Raw genomic sequence first — 22,578 nt, forward strand, 5'->3', positions numbered from 1 at the left:
AGGATCTTCATATGGGTCTCCCACATGGGTTCAGGGGCCCAAGGACTTGGGCCATCTTCTATTGCTTCCCCTGGTACATTAACAGGGAGCTGGCTTGGAAGTGGAGCATCTGGGACTCGAACTGGTGCTCATATGGGATGCTGGCACTACAAGGGGCAGCTTTACCTGTTGCACCACAGCGTTGGCCTGACTTACTTCATCTTATCACATAGGCATGGAATCGTTTCATACCATCATGGGAAGAAGGCTGAGTACAGTACAATTAAGATATTGAGAGAGAGAGAGAGAGAGAGAGAGAGGGAGGGAGAGAGAGAGAACATTCACTGACACTTTTGTGTCTGTATATAATTATTGCAGTTGTTCAATTTTATTATGTTATTGTTAATCTCTAAGTGTGCTTACTTCATAAATTAACCTTTATCATGGTTTTGATATACAGGAAAAACATATTACATCTAGGGTTCAGTATGATCTGTGGTTTCAGGCGTCCACTGAGAGTCTTGTATTGCATCCCCCCATGGATAAGGGTTTGTCGGGGAGACTACTGTAGCTAAATTCCTAACACAGAAGTTATCCCATTGAGTGAGTGGTGGAGAGGTCCAGTTGGCCTTGGGTGGAGTTTCAGCAGGTGGCTGCCACTTGGGATGGTCTAAGGGACCTGTACCCTTTATTTACTCCTGTCCTATATCAGTCAAACCACTCCTGCAAAGAAAGGTTCTTATTTCATTTTTAAATAAATTAATTCCATAAACAGGGTAGAAAGTAGCAAACCCTGTCCCTGACACCCTCTTCCACCTTCCAGCTCTTTAGTGGCACTCTCCAGGTCTCCACATGTGGATTTGGTTTCCTTCCTTGTTAGCTTTCGGTCCAGTGCATCTGGGGAACGGTCCTTAGGAGGCCCAGCTGGTCCCCCTCTTCATCCCCCCAGTTGGTCCGTCAAGTTTCTGGCAATGACAGCCACTCACCCAGGTTCCTGTTGCTGGGTGTCAGATCCAGGTCTTCCCAAACTGTTGTGGTTTTCCGAATGAGTCTGCTTGTTTCCAGAAGTACATGCGTTGCAGGGGCTCCCAAAGGGACAGCCTCAGAGGTCACCACCATTGCTGCATCTTTCCCACCCTGGTTGCTGGCTTTCAGCAAGCACTGAGGTGCCATGTGTGCTAACATTACATGGATGACTGCAGCGAAGGTTTCGTAAATCCTGTACGACACTTACTTTCCCCCCAGCTCCCGTTTTGAAGGTGAGAAAACCCAGGCTCAGAGAAGCTGCATCCCATGTCCCAAATCACACAGCAGGTGGATCGTATAGCTGACGTATAAAGCACTTCTTGCGTTGGTGTCCTTGCTACCCCGATATTAACTTCTCTACCGTTGTTGCCCCCTCACTCTCCTACCCACAGATTCTTGGATCAGCCCCATAAGCTTGGGTGAATGGGCAGCTCCCCAGGAGGCAGCAAACCCTGGTTGAGCTGCTAGAGTCTGCAAGGGCTCCCTATGACAGTGGCCTCCCTCATGGCCATCTTTATTTTTCATGTTCTGGCCATGCCTAAGGCTCAACTTTCCAGTCATTTCTTCTGAAACAATGTTTTCTGATACCCCAGAAGTTATTCACATCACAACATGTTTTTTTTTTTTTCTGTAATGCTTGCTTGCTTGCTTTCTTTCTTTCTTTTAAGATTTCTTTATTTATTTCAAAGTCAGAGCTACAAACAGAGAGAAGGAGAAGCAGACAGAAAGAGAGAGAGATCTTCCATCTGCTGGTTCATTCCCCAGTTTGGAGCTGCACCTATCCAAATCCAGGAACCAGGAGCTTCTTCCGGGTCTCCCACGCAGGTGCAGGGGCCCAAGGACTTGAGCCATCTTCTACTGCTTTCCCAGGCCTAGCAGAGAGCTGGATCAGAAGTGGAGCAGCTGGGATGTGAACTAGCGCTCAAATGGGATGCCAGCACTGCAGGCGATGGCTTTATCCACTATGCCTCAGCACCGGCCCCATTCACTTTAATATATAATCAGTTTTCCACATTCATCCACACATAAGGCTTCTCTTCCATCCTCCAGGACTGATCTTGAAGTAGGGGAGAGCATGTTTGTGTGATATCAGAGTTGCATTTTGTTTTTCCAGCTGTCAGCCTTCCAAGGGCCTTCAACGGAAAAATCCACAATGACCAAAGACTATTTTTGTGCTGTAAGTGCTACCTTTGGTCCATGAGAAAGAGACATGTGACCTCTGACCCTGTGCAGGGGAAGCCAGGATGATGCGGATCAGTGGTCATTCTCCTCAATGTGCTCATCCATCTATCCATCACCCATCCGTCACCCATCCATCCTCCATCCATCCATCCATCCATCCAACCATCCACCCACTAGCCATACATCTATCCATTCATCCATCCATCCATCCACCCATCCATCCATATATATTTTTTTTAAAGAATGGTAGCTTACATGAAGGATATGAAATTCTGCCTGTAGACTTCTTAATTTTTTTTTCATTTGACAGGCAGAGTTAGACAGTGTGTGAGAGAGAGAGAGACAGGGAGAAAGGTCTTCTTTCCGTTGGTTCACCCCCCCCACTCCACCCCCAAATGGCCGCTATGGCTGGAGCTATGCCTATCTGAAGCCAGGAGCCAGGTGCTTCCTCCTGGTCTCCCATGCGGGTGCAGGGCCCAAGCACTTGGGCCATCCTCCACTGCACTCCCGGGCAACAGCAGAGAGCTGGACTGGAGAAGAGGAGCAACCAGGACTAGAACCCCGGGCCTATATGGGATGCCAGTGTCACAGGTGGAGGATTAAGCAAGTGAGCCACCCGGCGGCACCATCCATCCATCCATATATCCACCCATCCACTTATCCACCATCCATCCATCTATCCTCCCACCCATCCATAATCCTATCCATCCAAGTCTACTCTGGTATTTCCTGGGCCAGAGTCAGATGGCAGATCACTATGGCTACTGAACTGCAGGGATTACGAAGGACTCTGTTGAGATCTTTCATAAAGCTTGCGGCGAGAGACAAAATCCCCCCTTTCTTCCCTGGAGTGGGATGGTAAGACTGAGATCATTACATTTTTTTTTTTCAAACAAAATCTCTTCCAAAGTCCTCTTCACTCTCCCAACTCCCATAAACAATGCATATTTGATATAAGAGGTTCTATTTAAGTAAACACACTACATTTTCTAAGTACCTTCACTGCAGTGTAGAGGTGCACATATGACAACTGATGTTAATGCTTCCATAATTTCTTTGGAATTTATTGTTACAGAGTATGCCATGATAAAGCTTGATAAAAGATTATTTATGTGAAATACCTTTCTTTAGCATTCTATAAATCAGTCAAGGACATAAGCAAACAGATGCTTTGTTGTCATTTACATAGGGAGTTTCCCTGATGAGTGTTGTGGTGCAGCAAGTTCACTCAGCACCTGTGACGCTGGCATCCCATATCAGAGCGGTGGTTTGAATCCAGGCCACTACCCTTCTGATCCATCTCCCTGGGAAAGCAGCAGAGAATGGCACCCATGGGAGACCAAGATGGAACTCTTGGATCCTGGCTGCAGCTGTTGCAACTATTTGGAGAGTGAACCAGTAGATGGAAAATAGATCTCTCTTGCTCTGCCTTTCAAAAAGATAAATCTTTAAATAAGGAATTCCCATGATAGAAGTTAGTAACTAATTTTAAGCTGAAATACGTTTTGGAAATGGCATTACAAAAGATTGGGATTGAGCAGCCAAAGAAAAAAGACATGCAAAGACGATGTGCTATAGGAAGTCAGTTACATTCATTGCTTTAATAGTCTCAAAATAGGTCAGGGGCTCAAGAGTTGTGAGAGTGAGTTTTCCTATTGTGGATTATGATGTAGCTGAGGACTTCCTATGCCTGGTGCTGTCGTTGTCATAGTAAAGTTATAGCACAATGCACTGCTCACGTTTGTGGTGCTGCTTGCGTAAACACGACTGCTGTGCTGCCTGGCACGTAAAAGAACCGCGTATACAATTATGTATCGTGCAGAACACTCGACAGGGGTAATAAACAGCATGGGACTGGTTTGTATATTTACTCTACTTCTTATTATTGTTTTAGAGTGTCCGCTTCCTATTTATAGATAAAAGTTTACGGTGAAGGAGTTTGCCTGCGCCTTGTGTTTACCCATTTCTTGATTGCACGAAGAGGCTGTGTTGTGATTGACCCATACCTTGTAGGCTGTGTAAACACACTCTGTGATGCTCACACGGTGATGAAAGTACCTGAGGATACAGTTCTCAATTAAAGGGCGCATGGCTGGACTTATTAACACAAGTCTTACCAACAGTGCTGGGGGTGGGAATTACATATGGTACATATCTGACTTTATATACATTATAGATGTACAGATACATAGATTTTATCTACAGCTTTAACATGCAAAATAACAATATTGTTTAAAGACACATACATGCATACATAGCAATGTATTCAGACATTTGAGGGATCAGGTTCTACCTAGGATGTCAGTGACAGCTTTGTTGGGAGAGAGACTGGATGTGAAATGGGAATTATGTCCTGGGGTTTCAGCTGTCTTGGTGAATATTTTCTTAAAGTTCGGAGACACTCAGTTGTCTTAACTACTTGGACTATTTAAAAGAAAATAACTTTTCTTTCCAAATTTGAAGGCTCTTGTCCACCCACTGATTATTTCCAATGCTAATACTAATAAGTGGGTTGCCACCATTTTCTGCTCTGATTATTGTAATGGGATCTGCTGCCTTATCTTTCCCCCTATTCCAGGACCTAGTAAAACTACTGCTTTCCCAAAATTCATAATTTTGAAAACTTGGGGTGGTTCTCTCTTATTTTTGCTATTTTTTCTGGATATGGCTGGGTCCTTTCAGTATGGAATGTGGACTCTAATTTCCTTTAATTACGGGAAATTGAAAAAATCTCTTTAATAATATCCTTCCTCCATTTCTCTGTTCTCCTTTTCTGGAATTACCGTTATTTTGGTTGTTGGATTTCCTGTGCTAATTCTCTAATTTTCATATAATCTGTCTCCAATTTTTAAACCCATTTTTCTTTCCATTTTATCTTCTGGGAGAGTTCTTCAAATTTACTTCACCACCATTCAGGGAATATTAAAAATTTCTTCTATTATATTCTCAATTTCAGTATAACTATTTTATATTCTGGTTTTATGCTGTAACCTTTATTTCATTAATACAATGTCATTCATCTCTCCTAGGGCACTATATAATGTATATTATTACTATAATTATTATATTCCCTTTATTTCTTGCATTGTATTTATTATTTTTTCTCTGCTTCCTACTCTTTCTCTTCTTTTGTTTTTATTTTGGTTTCCTTCACAGTGTGTGTTCTCATCAGATGTCTGGATACATCTGGACACAACTGGACACACCTGGACATGCCTGGCACACCATTCATTGATCTTGAGGTGCTACATTAAGGAGTAGAATGAAGCCTTGTATTTGTGTGTTGAATGGTTGGTTTCCCCATAGGGCAACTGTTCTCAAAGTGTGAACTGTGCCACCTCGAGAGTCCCTGAGAGTCTGGGGTCCACAAGGTCAAAAGCATCTTCTTAGTAGTACAAGCATATGCTTTGACCTTCTCACTGTGTTGACTTTGAACTGATTATGCAAAAGCATGATGGATGTGATGGCTGATTTTCTTTTTTTTTTAAATTTTATTTTATTTATTTGAAAGAGTTACAGAGAGGTAAGGATATATATAGAGAGATCTTCCATCTGTTGGTTCACTCCCTAAATGGCTGCAACAACCAGAACTTGGCCCATCTGAAGCCAGGAGCCAGGAGCTTCTTCTGGGTCTCCCACATGGGTGCAGGGGCCCAAGGACTTGAGCCATCTTCTACTGCTTTCCCAGGCCATAGCAGAGAGCTGGATTGGAAGTGGAGCAGCCAGGACTTGAACCTGTGCCCATATGGGATGGGCCATTTTTTTGTGTCTGTTTTCTGTGTCAACCTTGCTGGGCCAGTGGGTGCCCAGGCATTTCTTTAAACATTGTGCTGAGCATTTCTGTAAAGATGCTTTGGATGCAATTAAGATTTGAATCTACTGCCGTTTAAAAAATTGTGTTAAGAACCCACATAATAGGAAATTTATTTACTTAACCAATTTTTAAGGGTACAATACAGCATGACCAACTACAGGCATGCTGCAGTGCCACATGTCTCTGGAGCTTTGTCATCATACATGACTGAAGCCATATCCATTAAGCAGAAATGTCCGTCCTCCCTCCCCACCCCACCAGCTCCTGGCCACTCATTTCCCACTCTGGCTCAACTATATCAGATACCCAATGCAAGTGGAGCTGGGTGGTATTTGTTCTTTGCAAGGAGCTATTTTACCCAGCACGATGCCCTTAAGGGGTAGCCACGTTGTAGCCTCTATCCCATGATTTCCTTCTTAAAGATGGTGCATAATATCCCATTGTATGTACTTCCCACATTTGCTTCATGTATTTATCCACTGATGGGCATTTAGTTCATTTCTACCACTTGGCTATTATGAATAATGCCACAAGGAACATGGGAGTACAAACATCTCTTTGAGATTCTGTTTTCAATTATTTTGGATGTCTGCCCAGAACTGCTGGATCCTGTAGTAGTGCTATTTTTAACTTATCGAGGACTTCCACCCTCTCCCATAACTGCTACACCATTACACATTCCCAACAACAGTGTGAAGGCATCGCGGCTTCTCCACATCCTCACCCACGCTGGTTATTTTTTGTTTTGTTTTTGTGTTTAATAATGGCCATCCTAACAGATGTGATACAACATCTCATGATGGTTTCGGTTTACACTTCCCTGACATCAAATGTTGTCAAGTGTTTTTTTCATATGCCTGTTTATCCTTTGTGTATCTTCAGTGGCGAAATCTATTCAAATTCACTGCCTCTTTTTCAATTTTATTTGTTGATCTGAGAGGCAGAGAGATAGAAAGAACCCCTGTCTACCAGTTCACCCCCCAAATGCCCAGCTGGCACTGGGCTGGGACCAGAACCAGGAGCCGGAAACACAGTCTAGGTCTCCTACGTGAGCAATAGGAACCCAACCACTTGAGCCATCATTATTACCTAACAGGATCAGCAATAGCAGGAAGCTGGGGGCAGGAGCTGAAGCTGAACATCCAACACAGGAACTCTACCACGGGACATGCTTGCTATGTCTTAACCACCAGACCAAGAGCCCATCTCATCTTTATCTATTTTTAAATCAAGTTGTTTTTTGTTTTGTTTTATTGTTTGCTTTTGTTTGTTTTTGCTATTGAAGTTCCTTTTCTATTTTAGATATTAACCCATTATTAGGGGCCGGTGCTGTGGTGTAGCAGATAAAGCTGCTTCCTGCAGTGTCAACATCCCATATGGGCGCTGGTTCGAGTCCCAGCTGCTCTACTTCCTATCCAGCTCTCTGCTGTGGCCTGGGAAAGCAGTAGAAGATGGCCCAAGTCCTTGGGCCCCTGCACCTACATGGGAGACCCAGAGGAGGCTCCTGGTTTCAGATCAGCGTAGCTCTGACCGTTTGCAGCCAACTGGGGAGTGAACCAGCAGATGGAAGATGTCTCTCTCTCTCAGCCTCTCCTCTCTCTGTGTAACTCTGATTTTCAAATAAATAAATAAACCTTTTTAAAGAAAAAAGCCCCATTATTAGATACATAATTGGAAAATGCTTTCTCTCATTTGGAGGTTGCCTTTTCTCTCTGTTGTGTTTCCCTGGCCATACAGAAGCTTTTAGTTTGATGTAATCCACTTGAATATTTTTGCTTGTGTCGCTGTGTCTTTGGCATCATATCCAAAAAATTGTTTCCGACAAATGTTATGAAGCTTTTTCTTTCATTTTCTTCCAAGAGTGGGGAATTTTTTTTTGTGCCAAGGGCCATCAGATATTTATAGCATCATTCATGGACCATAGAAAATTATTCATTTGGGGCCGGCCTTGTGGCAAAGCGGGTAAAGCCACTGGTTCGTGTCCTGTCCACCCCACTTCCCATCCATCTATGCTAATGGTCTGGGAAAAGTGGCAGAAGATGGCCCAAGTGTTTGGGCCCCTGCCACCCATTGGGAGGCCAGATGGAGCTCCTGGTGTGGGACTGGCCCAGTGCCTGCTGCTGTGGCCTTCTGCGGAATGGACAAGCAGATGGAAGATCTCTCTCTGTACTTCTTTCTCTGACTCTGAAATAAAAATAAATAACAAAATTTAGGGAAAAAGATGAAACTATCCACTTAAAAATTAGCCTGCTATACCATCATTGATTTCCAAGTCCAGCTACCAGTTGCCTTGGCAGGGCCAAATCAAATGATCTCATGGGCCTTATAGGGCCCACAGACTGCGTGCTCCTCATGCTCATCCGGCCTTCATTAGGTCTTTCATCCATTATGTGTGGGTTTGGGTTTATGATTTGAGGTAAGGGGTGTCGCTCCCCATTCGCAGAGGAACGACACTGGACCCTGCGCTGTTCTTTTGTCTGCTCGGCCCTTCCCGGGTTTGCGGCTGGTCCTTCCCGGGTTGGCTGCCGACCCCTCCACCTCCCTGGAGGGGCGGCACCCCCTGCCACTTTCCCCGCTTCCGCGGAGGAGCGGCACACCGCCGGCCGGCTCTCTCGGGGGCGGCTCAGGTGTTCCTTCAGATGTTCCCGGTGCATGCTGTCTCTCTCCTCCTTTATAGTCCTCTTCCACCAATCCCAACTCTGCTACCCACATGCTGAGCACGCTGCTCTCCTCCAATCAGGAGCAGGATCAGCTCCTGCAGCTTATCAGTCAAGTTGGCGAGAGGCAGCTGTGTAGAAGTTGTTTGGTCCTTTCCCAGCGCCATATTGTGGGAGAGCAGATGCATAGAATAAGTCTTAATCCCAGTAACTTAGTCTAGTCTCAGTTGCTCCCCACAAAGGGGCCGAACTGATTCTTCTGCAGGTGGATGTTGAGTTTTCCCACAACCACTTGTTGAATTGAAGCCCTTTCCTCATTGTGTGGTCCTGGCACTCTTGTTGAAGACAGTCGGCTGAGTATGTGTGAGTTTATTTCCATATGTCTGTCTTTAGGACATCACCATTCTGTTTAGACTACTGTGCCTTTGTCATATGTTTTAAAGTCAAAAAGCTTTGTTAAGATTGCTTTGACTATTAAGAGTCTTTAGTGGGTTCCCTGGGAATTTTAGAATTGTTTTGCTCTGTCTCTTTTTTAAAGATTTCTTTGTTTTTTTTTTTTTTTGTTGTTGTTGTTGTTGTTATTTACTTATTTTATTTTAAAAATTTCCCTTATGTGTATGTATATATATATTTAAAGTTTTTAGGTTCTGTCTCCTTTAACTTATTTATTAATTTATTTTTAAAATATTTATTTATATATTTGAAAGGCTCAACTTCAGAAAGGCAAAGGCAGAAGCGGGGGAGGGGGGTCTTCTATCCACTGGTTCACTCCCCAGATGGCCTCAACAGCCAGAGCTGTGCCAGTATGAAGTCAGGAGCCAGGAGCTGCTGCTGCTTCTTCTTCTTTTGTTTAAAGGTTTATTTATTTAGTCAGAGTTACAGAGAGAAAGAAGGAGAGGCAGAAAGAGAGGGAGAGGTCTTCCATCTGCTCATTCACTTCCCAATTGACCACAGATGGTCAGAGCTGCGCCCATCTGAAGCAAGGAGCCTCCTCCAGGTCTCCCATGCAGGTGCAGGGCCCCAAGGACTTGGGCCATCTTCTACTGCTTTCCCAGGCCACAGCAGAGAGCTGGATCGGAAGTGAAGCTACCAGGCCTTGAACTGGTGCCCATATGGGATGCCGGCACTGCATGCAGAGGCTTTACCTGCTATGCCACAGTGCCAGCCTCTATGTGTGTGTGTGTGTGTGTGTGTGTGTGTGTGTATGTGTGTGTATGTATGTATTTTTAAAAGATCTATTTTATTTATTTGACAGAGTTACAGAGAGAGGTAGACACACCACAGACAGAGAGAGAGAGATATCTTCCATCTGCTGGTTCACTCCCCAAATGACTGTAATGGCCGGAGTTGAGCAGTTCCGAAGCCAGAAGCCAGGAGCTTTTTCAAAGTCCCCACATGGGTGCAGGGGCCCAAGGACTTGGGTCATCTTCCACTGCTTTCCCAGGCCACAGCAGAGAGCTGGATCAGAAGTGGAGCAGCTGGGACTTGATTTGGTGCCCATATGGGATGCCAATGCTTTAGGCCAGGCCTTTAACCTGCTACATTACAGTGCTAGCCCCTATGTATATATTTTTAAAGATTTATTTTATTTATTTGAAAGAGTTAGAGACAGAGATAGAGACACACACATACACACAGAGGGAGAGGTCTTCCATCTGCTGGTTCACTCCCCACATGGCCACTGAGCAGAACTGAAGCCAGGAGCCAGGAGCTTCTTCCGGGTCTCCCATGCTGGTACAGGGGCCCAAGCACTTAGTTCATCTTCTGTGGCTTTTCCAGGCCATAGCAGGGAGCTTGGTCAGAAGAGGAGCAGCCGGGTCTCGAACTGGTGTCCCTATGGGATGCTGGCAAGTATTTGGGCATTCTCCGTTTTTTTCCTAGGAGCATTAGCAGGGAGCTGGATGGGAAGTGGAATGGCCAGGACTCAAACTGGTACTCACATGGGAAGCCAGTGTCACTGGTAGTGGCTCAACCCGCTGTGCCATAATGTTGGCCCCAGGATTGTTTTTTCTGTGTTTGGTTTTAATAGGGATCACACTGCATCCATAGCTCACCTTGGATAGTATGGAAATCTCATAATGTTAAGAATTTTTTATTATGGAGTCAATATCCTTACTAGTTATGAGTCTTTTCAGATTTCCCATTTCTTCATAATTCAGTCTGGGTAAGTTGTATGCTTCTTGGAATTCATCCATTTTTTTTTCTGGGTCATCCAATTTGCCAGCAGATCAATGTTCATGGCAGTGTCTTATAATACCTATTATTTCTCTGAGCTCAGTTGCAAAGTCTCCGTTTTCTTTCCTGATTGAATTCATTTGAATCTTTTCTGCTAGTGCTTTTGCTTTTGTCTTTTCTCTGCCACTTTCTATTTCATTTATTTCTTCCCTAGTCTTCATTTGCTTCCGTTTGCTAACTCTGGGCTTCGCTTGTTCTTAAAAAACAAGGTGTATTTATGTATTCGAAAGACAGAGCAACAAAGACAGAGGGAGGAACAGAGAGAGAGCATTGATATGGGATGCTCATACGAGTAGTGCTTTAACCCGCTGCACCACGTCACTGGCCCCGATTTGAGCTGCTTTTCATATCCCTTGAGGTTAAAGTTCCGTTTTCAATTGGAAATACTATTTTTTAAATCTTTTTTGATGTGGGTGCTTCCTGTTACACACTTCTCTCTTACTGTTCCTTTTGCTGTATCCCTGCATTTTAGCATGATTTCTTTTCATCTTTAATTTTTCTCAAGATGTTTTCTAACTTCCTTTTCAATTCCTTCGTTGTCCCATTGATTTTTCAAGGGTGTTCTCTAGTTTCTCTTCTGTTCTGGATTTGTGGTTTCATTCCCGTGTGGTTGGAAGAGCTACTTGGTGCGGTTCCAATCTGCGTAGGTTTTTAAAGACTTTTTCAATCCAACGTGATTTATCTTGGAGAAGATTCTGTGTGTAACTGACAAGAGTGTGTATTCTCCTGCGGTTGGGAGAGAGTGTCCTGTCTATATTTGTTCTGCAGAGGTTCATTTGGTCTCGAGTGTTGCTCAAGTCCCCTGTTTCCTTGTTGATTTTTTGTCTGGCTTTTCTACCCATTATTTATTTTTTCCTACCCATTATTAAGAGACATTGATTTCTACCCATTAGAAGGGTCGTCAGAACGTCCTGGTGTGACTGTGCTGCTCTCTATCTTTCTTTAATCCGTTAGTTTTGTGCCATATATTCAGGTGCTCTGATATTTGGTGGGTGCGTATTTATAATTACTATGTCTTCCTGGTGACTTGACTCTTCTCCGTACGTAAATGTTCTTTGTCTCTTGGGCGAGTGTTTAAAGTCTATTTCGTCTGATCAAAGTAGGGTCACTTCTGGTCTCTTCTAGTCGCTATTTGCATGTCTTTGTCCATGCTTTCACTCTCACATATGTAAGTCCTTACATCGCAAGTCAGTCTCTCATGGCGTATGGTGGGCTCTTGTCTTCCGATTTATTTAGCCATTTTATGTCTTGTGATTGGGGAATTTAATTATCCCTGTATGTTTAAACTAATTGCTGAAAGGGAAGGGTGGACTCCTGCAATCTGGTAACTTTTTTTTTTGGCCTTTCTTTGCCTCTTAAGCTGTATTTCTGTTTCACTGATTTTTTTTTTTTTTTGGTAATATGCCTTGAATCCTTTCTGATTTTCTTTTTGTATCTTCTGTAGATATTTTTATTTTTTCTTATAGTTTAATGTATTTTTAAGATTTTTTTAATTTAAATGACAGAGTTAGAGAGAGAAAGAGAGAGAGAGAGAGAGAGAGAGATCTTCCATATGCTGGTTCACTCCCCAAATGGCCACAATGGCCAGGACTGTCCCAGGCTGAAGCCAAGAGCCTGGAACTCCATCCAGTCTCCTACATGGGTAGCAGGGGCCCATCTTTCACTGCTTTCCCCGGCACATTAGCAAGGAGCTAGATTGGAAGTAGAGCAGCCGGGACCTTAATTGGCACTCTTATGGGATGCCAGTGTCACAGGTGATGGCTTAACCTGTTGTGCTACAACACTGGCCCCAGGTTAATGTATTTAAACAGCAAACTTACAGGAACAACACAGAAGTCAGACAACATTAAAAACATGTACTTGGAGGTTGGTATTGTGGCATAGTTGGTTAATCTGCCACCTGATCCAGCTTCCTGCTAGTGCACCTGGGAAAGCAATGGAAGATGGCCCATGGGGGAGGCCCAAATGGACTTCCTGTCTCCTGACTTTGGATGCGTTGTTGTTTCCATTTGGGGAGTAAAACAGCAGATGGAAGATCTCTCTCTCTCTCTCTGTTTCTAACTCTGCCTTTCAAATAAATGAATAATTTTTTTAAAGATTTATTTTTTATTTATTTGAAAGAGTTACACAGAGAGAGAAGGAAACACACAGAGAGAGAGAGAGAGGTCTTTCATCTGCTGGTTCATTCCCCAATTGGCCGCAATGGCCAGAGCTGCACTGATCCAAAGCCAGGAGCTTCCTCCAGGTCTTCCTATGCAGGTGCAGGGGCCCAAGGACTTGGGCCATCTTCTACTGTTTTCCTAGGCCATAGCAGAGACCTGGATTGGAACTGGAGCAGCCGGGACTGGAACCGGCGTCCATATGGAATGCTGGCACTGCAGGTGGTGGCTTTACCTGCTACGCCACAGCGCCAGCCCCAATAAATAAATTTTTTTAAAAATTAACATGTACTTACATGTAGGCTAACTCAGAAATGTACAGTGAAGGGGTGGAAACTACGTCTGATAAAATGCCACAAGCACCATTTAGTTATCATTCATAAGAAATGTACTTGCTTAAAAAAATCCAAATACTGGCAATTGTCCAGAAAGATGTGACAGGCTTATTTAGAACTGTCATAAAGTTGAATTGCTGAAACTTGTTACTGAAACATTTTGACTTGCATTAATGCTTTGTGTTCCTGAATTTATATTAAAACTCCACACACAAAGGAAAGTGGAAAAGCTACCAGTGTCTGATTTGTGGTCTCCTTTTCTGCTCACAATTTTACACTTAGGTACCTTTGGATGTTCAGAACTACCCATAACAGGAAGAAAAGGAAAAATACTTTGAGTGTGAAATGTTTCCCTTTCAAGTGGATTCTTTCTTTTCTTTTCAAAGAGTGATTTATTTACTTAAAAATAAGTGTTACGGGTTAGACAGAGAGGGGCAGACAGACAGGGAGAGATCTTCCAACCTCTGGTTCACTCCCTAAGTGGCCACAATGGCCAGGCCAAAGCCAGCAACTCCATCTCAGTCTCCCACGTTGGCGGCAGGGGCCAAGCACTTGGGCCATCTTCTGCTGCCTTCCCAGGTTCATTAGCAGGGAGCTGGATTGGAAGGAGCAGCCCGTACATGGCCTGGCGCCCACACAGGATGCCAGCGTGGCAGCTGGTGGCTTTACCAGGGGGCACTACAACTTCGGCCCCCGTGGTGGATCTGTCCACGTATGTGATGTGCTAGCTGGATTTCTCTGGGCATAATTGCTACACATTTGGTGTGGATGGCGCACAAGTTGTTGTCTTCAAAAGTTCAACACATAGGCCTCCTTTGTCTCCTGCAATGCACCAACAGCTGCCCACAGATCCGTTTGGAAGTCCTAACCAATGTCCCCCACCAGGGACTGGAAGGGGAACCTCCAGACTTTTTTTTTTTTTTTGGCCAGCATACATTGGTTCTATATATTTCAAGAAACACTTGAAATACACAAAGGAAGTGTGCAATGTTAAAGAGATGACATGAATAAAATTGGTGGCTTGTCTAATGCAGAATCCAGTGTCCCTCAGGAAACTGAAGATACTAAAAAATTGCTCCACAGTTTCTATTAACATTTGATGCAAATATACAAATTTAAAATGTGTGCAGTTCAAAATGGCCTACCATTTTTAGATTACTTATGTGCCAGAAAATAGACAGTCAATAAAAAAAAAAATACCAGCAAGGTAGGGACAAAAGGCTCTCTGGATCTGTACAGGAAAAATGAGTATCACTTCAGTAGGTAGTGATTTGTGGCGGAAGTGGCATCCTTGGGAATCAAGACTCACGGGCAGATGGCAGGTCACAAATCCGGTGATGGGGGATAAGCTGGAGGGTAAGGCCCGTTTTCCCCGGCATCGGAGGAGGAAAGCCCATCCGCTCTGGTGACACAGCAGAGGACAGCTGGTGGACGCTGTCCACGCGGTGGGTTTGGTTGTTCAGTCCTGAGACAGAAAAGGTGGTGGAAATCACATGGATACGTTTGAACAAAATGTTGGATGAGCAAAAGAAACAGCCTTCCAATTCCTCTTGTACTTGACATCAACAATATCGTAGATGCTTCTTCAGGAAGTCAGAGTCGGGGTGATTGTGCTCGCTGGTCGGTGTGTGAAAATATACTACTAGTGTATATTCATTCACAGCAATGCGATCCGTTGCAGAGATGAAATATAAGAGAGCCTTGCCCATGCGTATTAATGTTACAGGAATGTTTCAGGAATGCTTCTTCCAGCCGCCGCCATCACTGTGCGACCACAGTTATCAACACCTGTTTGGGATCAGGCATTGAGGGAAGCAATACCTTGCATCTCACTCGACATAGCCAACGATTATAATTTCTTTGATGCTGCTTCTGCGGTGCTGCCTCTGATAACTGTCCCTGAAGGATTAATTTTCTTTGCTTATCAATGTCTCCTTCCATTGCAGCAAAAGCATGAGAGTCAGTGAAAGAGAGCTCAACTCCCAAGCCTTCATCCTCTTCTTGGTTGTGTGAACGGCAGGCTTTTTTTTTTTTTTTTTTTTTTTTTTTGACAGGCAGAGTGGATAGTGAGAGAGAGAGAGACAGAGAGACAGAGAGAAAGGTCTTCCTTTTTCCCTTGGTTCACCCTCCAAAGGCGCCGCAGCTGGTGCGCTGCGCTGATCCGAAGGCAGGAGCCAGGTGTTTTTCCTGGTCTCCCATGGGGTGCAGGGCCCAAGCACTTGGGCCATCCTCCAATGCACTCCCTGGCCACAGCAGAGAGCTGGCCTGGAAGAGGGGCAACCGGGAAAGAATCCGGCGCCCCGACCGGGACTAGAACCCGGTGTGCCGGCGCCGCTAGGTGGAGGATTAGCCTATCGAGCCGCGGCGGAACGGCAGGCTTTTCACTGATTCTGATCTGTGGTTCAGGTACCACAGGCTGCCCTTCTGCGTTTCCAGTGTCTGCGGGTAGGTAGGGCAGTGGTCGGCTCTCCTCCTTCAATGACCTTGGGAAGCACAGAGGTAGCAGCTTTTGGTAAGGAGCCTCTTCAAGTTCAGAGGCAGCAAACACGACCTTTTCCATGGCTCCTCCATAGATTTCCTGGAATCTCCTTACAGTGCCAAGTGCTATGTGTGTTGCATCTTCCAAAGGATAACCTCGTTTTGCAGAACTGATGACACAGAATCCAACGGAAGACATCGACTCCACTTTTGCCGGCTCAAGCACGTTTCGGTAGCAGCTGTACCGGGGGCTCTCAGCTGCCAGGCGACAGCGGCTCTTCTATTTAGGTCCCACTGTGTGCACGATGAACCGGGCAGCCAGGTTAAATCCTTCCGTCAATTCGGCTTCACCTGTTCGGCGGCCTTTAGGTTTCTGAAGGCCCTGCAAGTACGAAGATAGTTTCTGACGCAGGGTTCTTATCTGTGAGACTCTCCTTGCTGGTATTCGCCATGGCTGTACACGTCAGCAGTGCTAGTTCTTCCTAAAGAACCACTTTTCCATTGAGAGCCTTACTACAAGGAAAAGGTGATGGAATAGTGTCGTCTGGAAATGTTTGAGCTGCAGTATCAGAGGAATTCCGTTCATCTTCGCACAAGTCACCCACATCCACAAACTGGGAAGGTGCACCCAAGGGATCCATGGAGTGGGAACTTCCTCTCGCTTTTTCTCAAATTCCTCAGCCACTCCCTATTCCCTGGAGACCTTAGAGCACTCCGGCGGTCCCATCTGGACGGCAGGTGGACCGGGTTAAGCTCCTCCTCGTAGGCGGTGACCGAATGGCATCTCGGGACAAGCCTCAGCAGGAGCGCGGCGCCGAATGCGATACAGGGTCCCAGGAGGCTGGTTTGAGCGGTTGCAAATGCCTGGTGGGCTCTGATCCCAGCTGATTTTTCAGAGTACCCTACCAGGCCCACGGCGATGAGGTTTCCTCACACTTCCGGTAGAGGGCGCACTCTCGGAACGGCTGTCTGAATACTCTACCGGGGGAGGATCTGCGGGCGCCGGCTTTGTTCCAGCAGAGGTATGAAGATCTCTTTACTTTCCCCCTCTGTTTTGGCTGGGGCTTGGCGAGCAAGAGGCCACTGGCATTAGAGGGCCATGGCGGCAGGGCCGAGGCTGCAAACACAATTCAATTCAATTCATTCGATTCTTTTCTTTTCTTTTCCTTTCTTTCTTTCATTTTTCTTCACCTCTTCCCCCTCTCCCTCCCCCTCTTCCTCCTCCTCTTCCTTTTCCTCTTCCTCTTCATCTTCCATCTGCTGGTTCACTCCCCAAATGGCCTCAATGGCCAGAGTTAGGCCAGACAGAAGTGTGGTGGCAGAGGCCCAAGTATCTGGGCCATCACTTGTTACTTGTGCAGGAACATTAGCAGGGAGTCGAATTGGAAGCAGAGCAGCCTGAACTTGAACCAGTGCTCTGCTATGGGATACTGACATTGTGCCACAATGCCAGCCGCTGGAGGTATTTCCATTGGGGTTGCCATGGAGTCTGTGTAAAATGTCTTATAGTTAGAGCAAGCTACATTAAGCTGATAACAGCTCAAATTCAATCGCACTCGGAAATTTGATTCTTTCATTTGTCCTTTCCCCACATTTTATGTTACTAATATCATAAATTATTTATTTTTATTTGTCACTCACTATCATTTTAATGGCTCTTTTATACTTTTCTCATTTAACTGTCATAGAAAGCATTCCAGCATTCTCTACTGTCTGCGTACTCACCCCTACCGTGAGCGTTGTGCTTCCGTATGCCTTTGTGCTGCTGTCCAGCATCTTCATGTCAACCTGATGAACTCCCTTTACCACTGGAGTGGTGAGGAAATTTCCTGTACAGCGTTCCTCTACCTTCTGGCTTGCTGAAAAACTTGCTAATAGTCTTACGAGAACTCTCTTGTATGTGACAGGTCACTTATTTCTTTCAACATTCTCTCTTTGTCTCTTTGTATTTGACCTCTAACCATCAAGTGTTTGGATGCTGGGTTTCTCCATGTACAACATTCAGAGTCCGTTGGGTTTCTTGACTCTGATGCATCCATTTTCTGTTATTAAAACAACATATTTGAGACTGGGTACTTACAAAGAAAAGAGGTTTGTTTATAGTGGTTGTGAGGGCTGAACATGGTGACCGCTCCTGTGAGGGCTTCCCTCGCTGCGTCACCTCATTGCAGGTGGCATCACAGGGGTGGGGCATATGCAAGAGTGGGGGTTCGCATCGCAGGGCAGGAAGTCAGAGCACAGGGCGGGACAGTATTGTGACCTCCTACCTGGCCCCTCTTCTTAAAGGTCTCACTGCATTTTAGCATCTCCACACCAGGGACAGAGCTTCTAACACTGAACCCCCATGTGATACACTCAAATCATAGCATCAGGCGAGACAGAAGCCTTGCGGAGCAGTCGTCCCCCCAAACTGGGGCAGAGGGTACATGTTCCATTCCTTCCCTCTGCCCACCAAAGGAGAGGCCAATGAGGTTTTCTGGCTGTGTCTGCTGTGCCACTGGTCCTTGTGGTCCCTTTTGCTCTTAATTGTGCGCAGGCCCCTAAAGTATGACAGGTCCCATCAGCACTTCAAGACAGAGGAGATGTAGACCAGTCCTGTGGGAGGAGCTTCCCAAAAAGACAGCATGTTGCATACATGCATGGAGTATGCAGCATGTTGCATACTCCAATTCTTTCTTTCTCTAGGGAGAAGCCAGGAATTGAGAGTTTTCTTCTGCTTGCTTTGCAGTGAGCTTGGAGCAGTAGGTGCCTGGCCCAAAGCCCTCCTCATGATCACTAGTCCCCAGCCAGGCAGGTTTGAGGCAGGTGCTTAGTCCCTCAGCTCTGGGAACACCTGGTCCAGGGTCCTTTTTTTCTCTTCAGGGAGGAGCCAGAAGCTGGGTGTGGCCTCCTAATCCTGCCACATTGAGTTGAGAGGAGGGGCTCTGGGAAATAAGTGCCAAATATGTGATTAGGTCTGACATTATAGGAGCTTTTGAGCTTTTTTATTTTATTTTTTTAAAAAAGATTTATTTCTTTATTTGAAAGGCAGAATTACAGAGAGAGAGGTCTTCTATCCGCTGGTTCACTCCCCAAAAGGCCACATGGCTAGAGCTGGGCAGATCTGAAGCCAGGAACCAGGAGCTTCTTCTGGGTCTTCCATGTGCGTGCAGGGGCCCAAGGACTTGGGCCATCTTCTACTGCTTTCCCAGCCATAGCAGAGAGCTGGATCAGAAGTGGAGCAGCCAGGACTCGAATAGGTGCCCAATTCATATGCCCATAGGCCAAGGGTTGGGGCAAATCAAAGCTGGGAACCAGGAACTCAGTTTGGGTCTCCCATGTGGATAGCAGAGTCAACACCTGCTGCCTCCCAGGTGTGTGGTAGCAGGAGAACTGAACAGGAAGCAGAGCCAGGATTCAAACCCAGGCACTCACAGCATCAGCCTTGGCCTTGGTCAGTGAGTTTCAATATGACGGGAGATGAAAGGTCGATGATATGGTTTCAGACTCCACACGGCAACTGACCTTTACAAAGTGATTACTGTACGCTTTTAATGTAGTATCAAAGGAGAATCTCTCTGATTGCTTGAAAAACTATTGAAGTACCTCTTCATTTTCCAACTATGTAGCTCTATAGCCTTTCATGTGCGAGGACTTCAAAAGGCTCATAGAAAAATGAAAGGAAAGGAAGTTTGCTCTGGTGCAAGGACATTTTTGAAATCATGCATTTTTTTTCTTTTTTATAATATGCATTACCACGAGCCATTTGGAGACACTTCATATTTCAACCAATGTGTCACCATCTACTGAATGTGGAGGCAACTAGGAGAATCTAACTCTATTACTAAGCCAAGTCCTGGAGAGACTTGCAAATTTTAAAACAATACCACTCATTTCATGAAATTTTTGTTTGCTTTGGGTAAAAGTTGCATTTCATAAATTTTATTTATGCACATAATGAGTTTGTTATTGTTGTTTTAGAAAATAATTGGTACATAATGAAGATAGCTTTTGGTTTTAATTTCTTAAATGTTGGTGGATCAAACCCACATAAACAAAATCTCTTTGGAGTTTGCAATAGTGTTTAAGAGTCTTCAGGGATCTCGAGACCCAAAGTCGGCTTCAGGGTGTCGTGACTGGACTGTGTCATTGGAGGAGCACGGGAGCCCACATTTCCTGCATCTTTTCTCTCGGGCCATGTGGTCGGTTGTGTTATTTGTCATGCACACAAGGGGAAGTGCACGTCTCTGCCTTTTGAAGCTGCACTTGGTCACATGACTTGCTTTGGCTCTTGGGGTGTGAGCAGATGTGACTGGAGCCCAGACTTTCACATAAGATGGTGTGTGTCGTTTAGCTGGTCCTCTGGTCTTCTGTTTCCATGCATAAGAAGAACATGAGCCCAGGGGCTGCCGACCCTGTCTGAGGAGAGATAGGAAGAGGCCATCGGCCCAGCCCATGGTCTGGCATCTCTGTGAGCCTGGTGGGATGAGCTGAGGCTCATCACTGGGGCACAGCGGGTTCAACTGCTGCTGGCGACTCCAGCAGCCCATACTGGAGCGCCGGTTCAAGCCTTGGCTGCTCTGCTTCCTACCCAGCTCCCTGCAAATGCGCCTGGGAAGGCAGCAGAAGATGGCCCAAGGGCTGGGCCCTTGTCACTCACATCAGAGACTTGAATAGAGCTCCTGGTACTGGCTTTAGCCTGGCTCAACCCGGGCCATTGTGGCCATTTGGGGAGTGAACCAGTGGATGAAAGATCTCTCTCTCTTCCTCTCTCTGTAACTCTGACTTTCCAATAAATAAATAAGCCTTCTTTATTTAGATTTTATTTATTATTTATTTGAGAAGTAGAGACTTACAGAAAGAGAGGTCTTCCATCCGCTGGTTCACTCCCCAAATGGCCACAATGGCTGGAGCTGAGCCGATGTGAAGGCAGGAGCTTCTTGCTAAACAGGAAATTTCTTTAGCAATAACTATGAAGCATTTTTATCTGGAAATTCCAGAGTGCTAACAGAAGAAGCAAGGTTAGACAGAAAATGATTTCTTTCTTGTTCCATCCGTGCAGTGCTTTCATAGGGAAATGTCTACTTTTTGACCATAGAGGATTCTTCCCCTATTGCATGACGATCCTTTTGCATGTCACGATGTAGGAGTCACTGAGGTTGAGAAGTTCTTTAGTAAGACGTAGTTGAAGACATACGCACTAGATTCAACAATGTGTAGCTGGCTTCCAAGTTCTCTTTCCAAGGACGTAATGAGCTCTGGGCATGTAGAGATCACAAACCATCAGCATTACAGCCAAGGAAGAGTCATTCAGTGTCTCATTTAGAGATGAGAGGAGAGAAGAGACTGCCCCCTGGCGGCAGAGTCCTGCTTTGCATTCAGTCCCTGGACTCCTTTCCCACGCCCCTACCGTGTCTCCTGTGAGCTGATCATTTCCAATTCATTTCTCTTTCATTTCTGGGGGAAACTTTTTTTTCTTTCCATTTTTTTTTTAAATTTGTTGGTCAACAACAGCCACTTGCTTCATGTCCAGTCCAACTCCTAAAGTGAACTCAAAGGTCTTCGAAAATGGTTCACGGTCTTACAAGAACCACAGGCCTGACTCCATGGCCTGTGTGGCACACCCCTCATCCATCCCCACCCCATCTCCATGCCCTGAGCATTTCCTTAGCCTTTGAGTCTCCGAGCCACCTGCCATGCTGTTCCCTCTGCCTTGCTGACCGTTCCTCCTTTTTTTTTTTTTTTTCCCTGACCAGAAATAACTCTGCCACCCAATGCAATTGTGACCTTTTCAGTGAGGTTCCCCAAGGAAGGCTGAACTGCTCCTGCCTCTGCGACTCCCCAGCCCCTTTCACAAAGCTCTGCACCAGCGATCGCCCTAAGGGTGGAGTCCATTTGTGGGCCTGGATTCCTTCACGTCGGCCCTTTAGCTCCCTGGGAGCTGGACTGGACCCTGATGCTTCTCAAGAATGCAGCGCCCACCTCAGGGTGCACAGCGGAGGAGCTGGGGAGCACTCACTCATTCCGGAGTGGGCAGTGGCGGATCTGGGAGGAGGGGAGGCAGGGTGGCTTTGGGAGAAAGGTGGGACATTCAGGTTAGGTCTGCGATGGCTCAAAGGGGCAGAAGCAGTTCCTACCATGCCGTGTTGAGCTGGAGAATTCTGAGGCAATTGGATCCAACACCCAGAAGGAGACCCCAAGCGAGCAGCCGGAACCTGCAGTTCTTTCCGTTCCTGACAAAGAACGTGTCAGCAAAATCTCCCCGTTTCTAAGAGCAGCCTGAGCGGCTGTTCTTCCTAACCAATCAGTCTCTTCTGGGGGACGATCGTGCATTTGGTTAAAGATAAAACTTACTCTTTATATTTCCCAATTATTCTGCACTTCCCAAAGCAATTTTTAATTAGAAAAAAAAATCCATCATTGGGCCCCCAAGGCATCTGGGGTGATGACGCAGAGCTGGTGGGCCTCCGTGGGCTGGGGACAGCTCGGACTTGGAACCTGGAAGGGACAGCAGGAGGAAGTGGCAGAGATATGGGGAGGGAGTCCTCCCTGAGGGCGGGGAGAGTGGCAGCAGCAGGAGGCCAGAGTCAGGTCAAGGTCCCTCTGTCTGGGGGTGTGGGGGAGCACTCTTGCCACTTCTCCGTCTCCATCCTTGGCAGCCCGGGAGAGGAGATGATGCGAGGTTGTCAGGCCAGCTAAGTGAGACCAGCTGGGGCCACCGTGCCCGTGATGCT

General features: G+C 45.8%; 1 pseudogene; it reads right to left on the reverse strand.

Moving 5' to 3' along the window:
• Positions 1–14,710: 14,710 nt before the first annotated feature.
• On the reverse strand, positions 14,711–16,506 carry LOC138850003 (ganglioside-induced differentiation-associated protein 2-like; annotated as a pseudogene).
• Between the last annotated feature and the right edge of the window lie 6,072 nt (positions 16,507–22,578).

This window comes from Oryctolagus cuniculus, chromosome 6 (genome assembly GCF_051225735.1).
Source record: "Oryctolagus cuniculus isolate XC-2025 breed Fujian yellow rabbit chromosome 6, ASM5122573v1, whole genome shotgun sequence".
Taxonomy (NCBI): Eukaryota; Metazoa; Chordata; class Mammalia; order Lagomorpha; family Leporidae; genus Oryctolagus; species Oryctolagus cuniculus.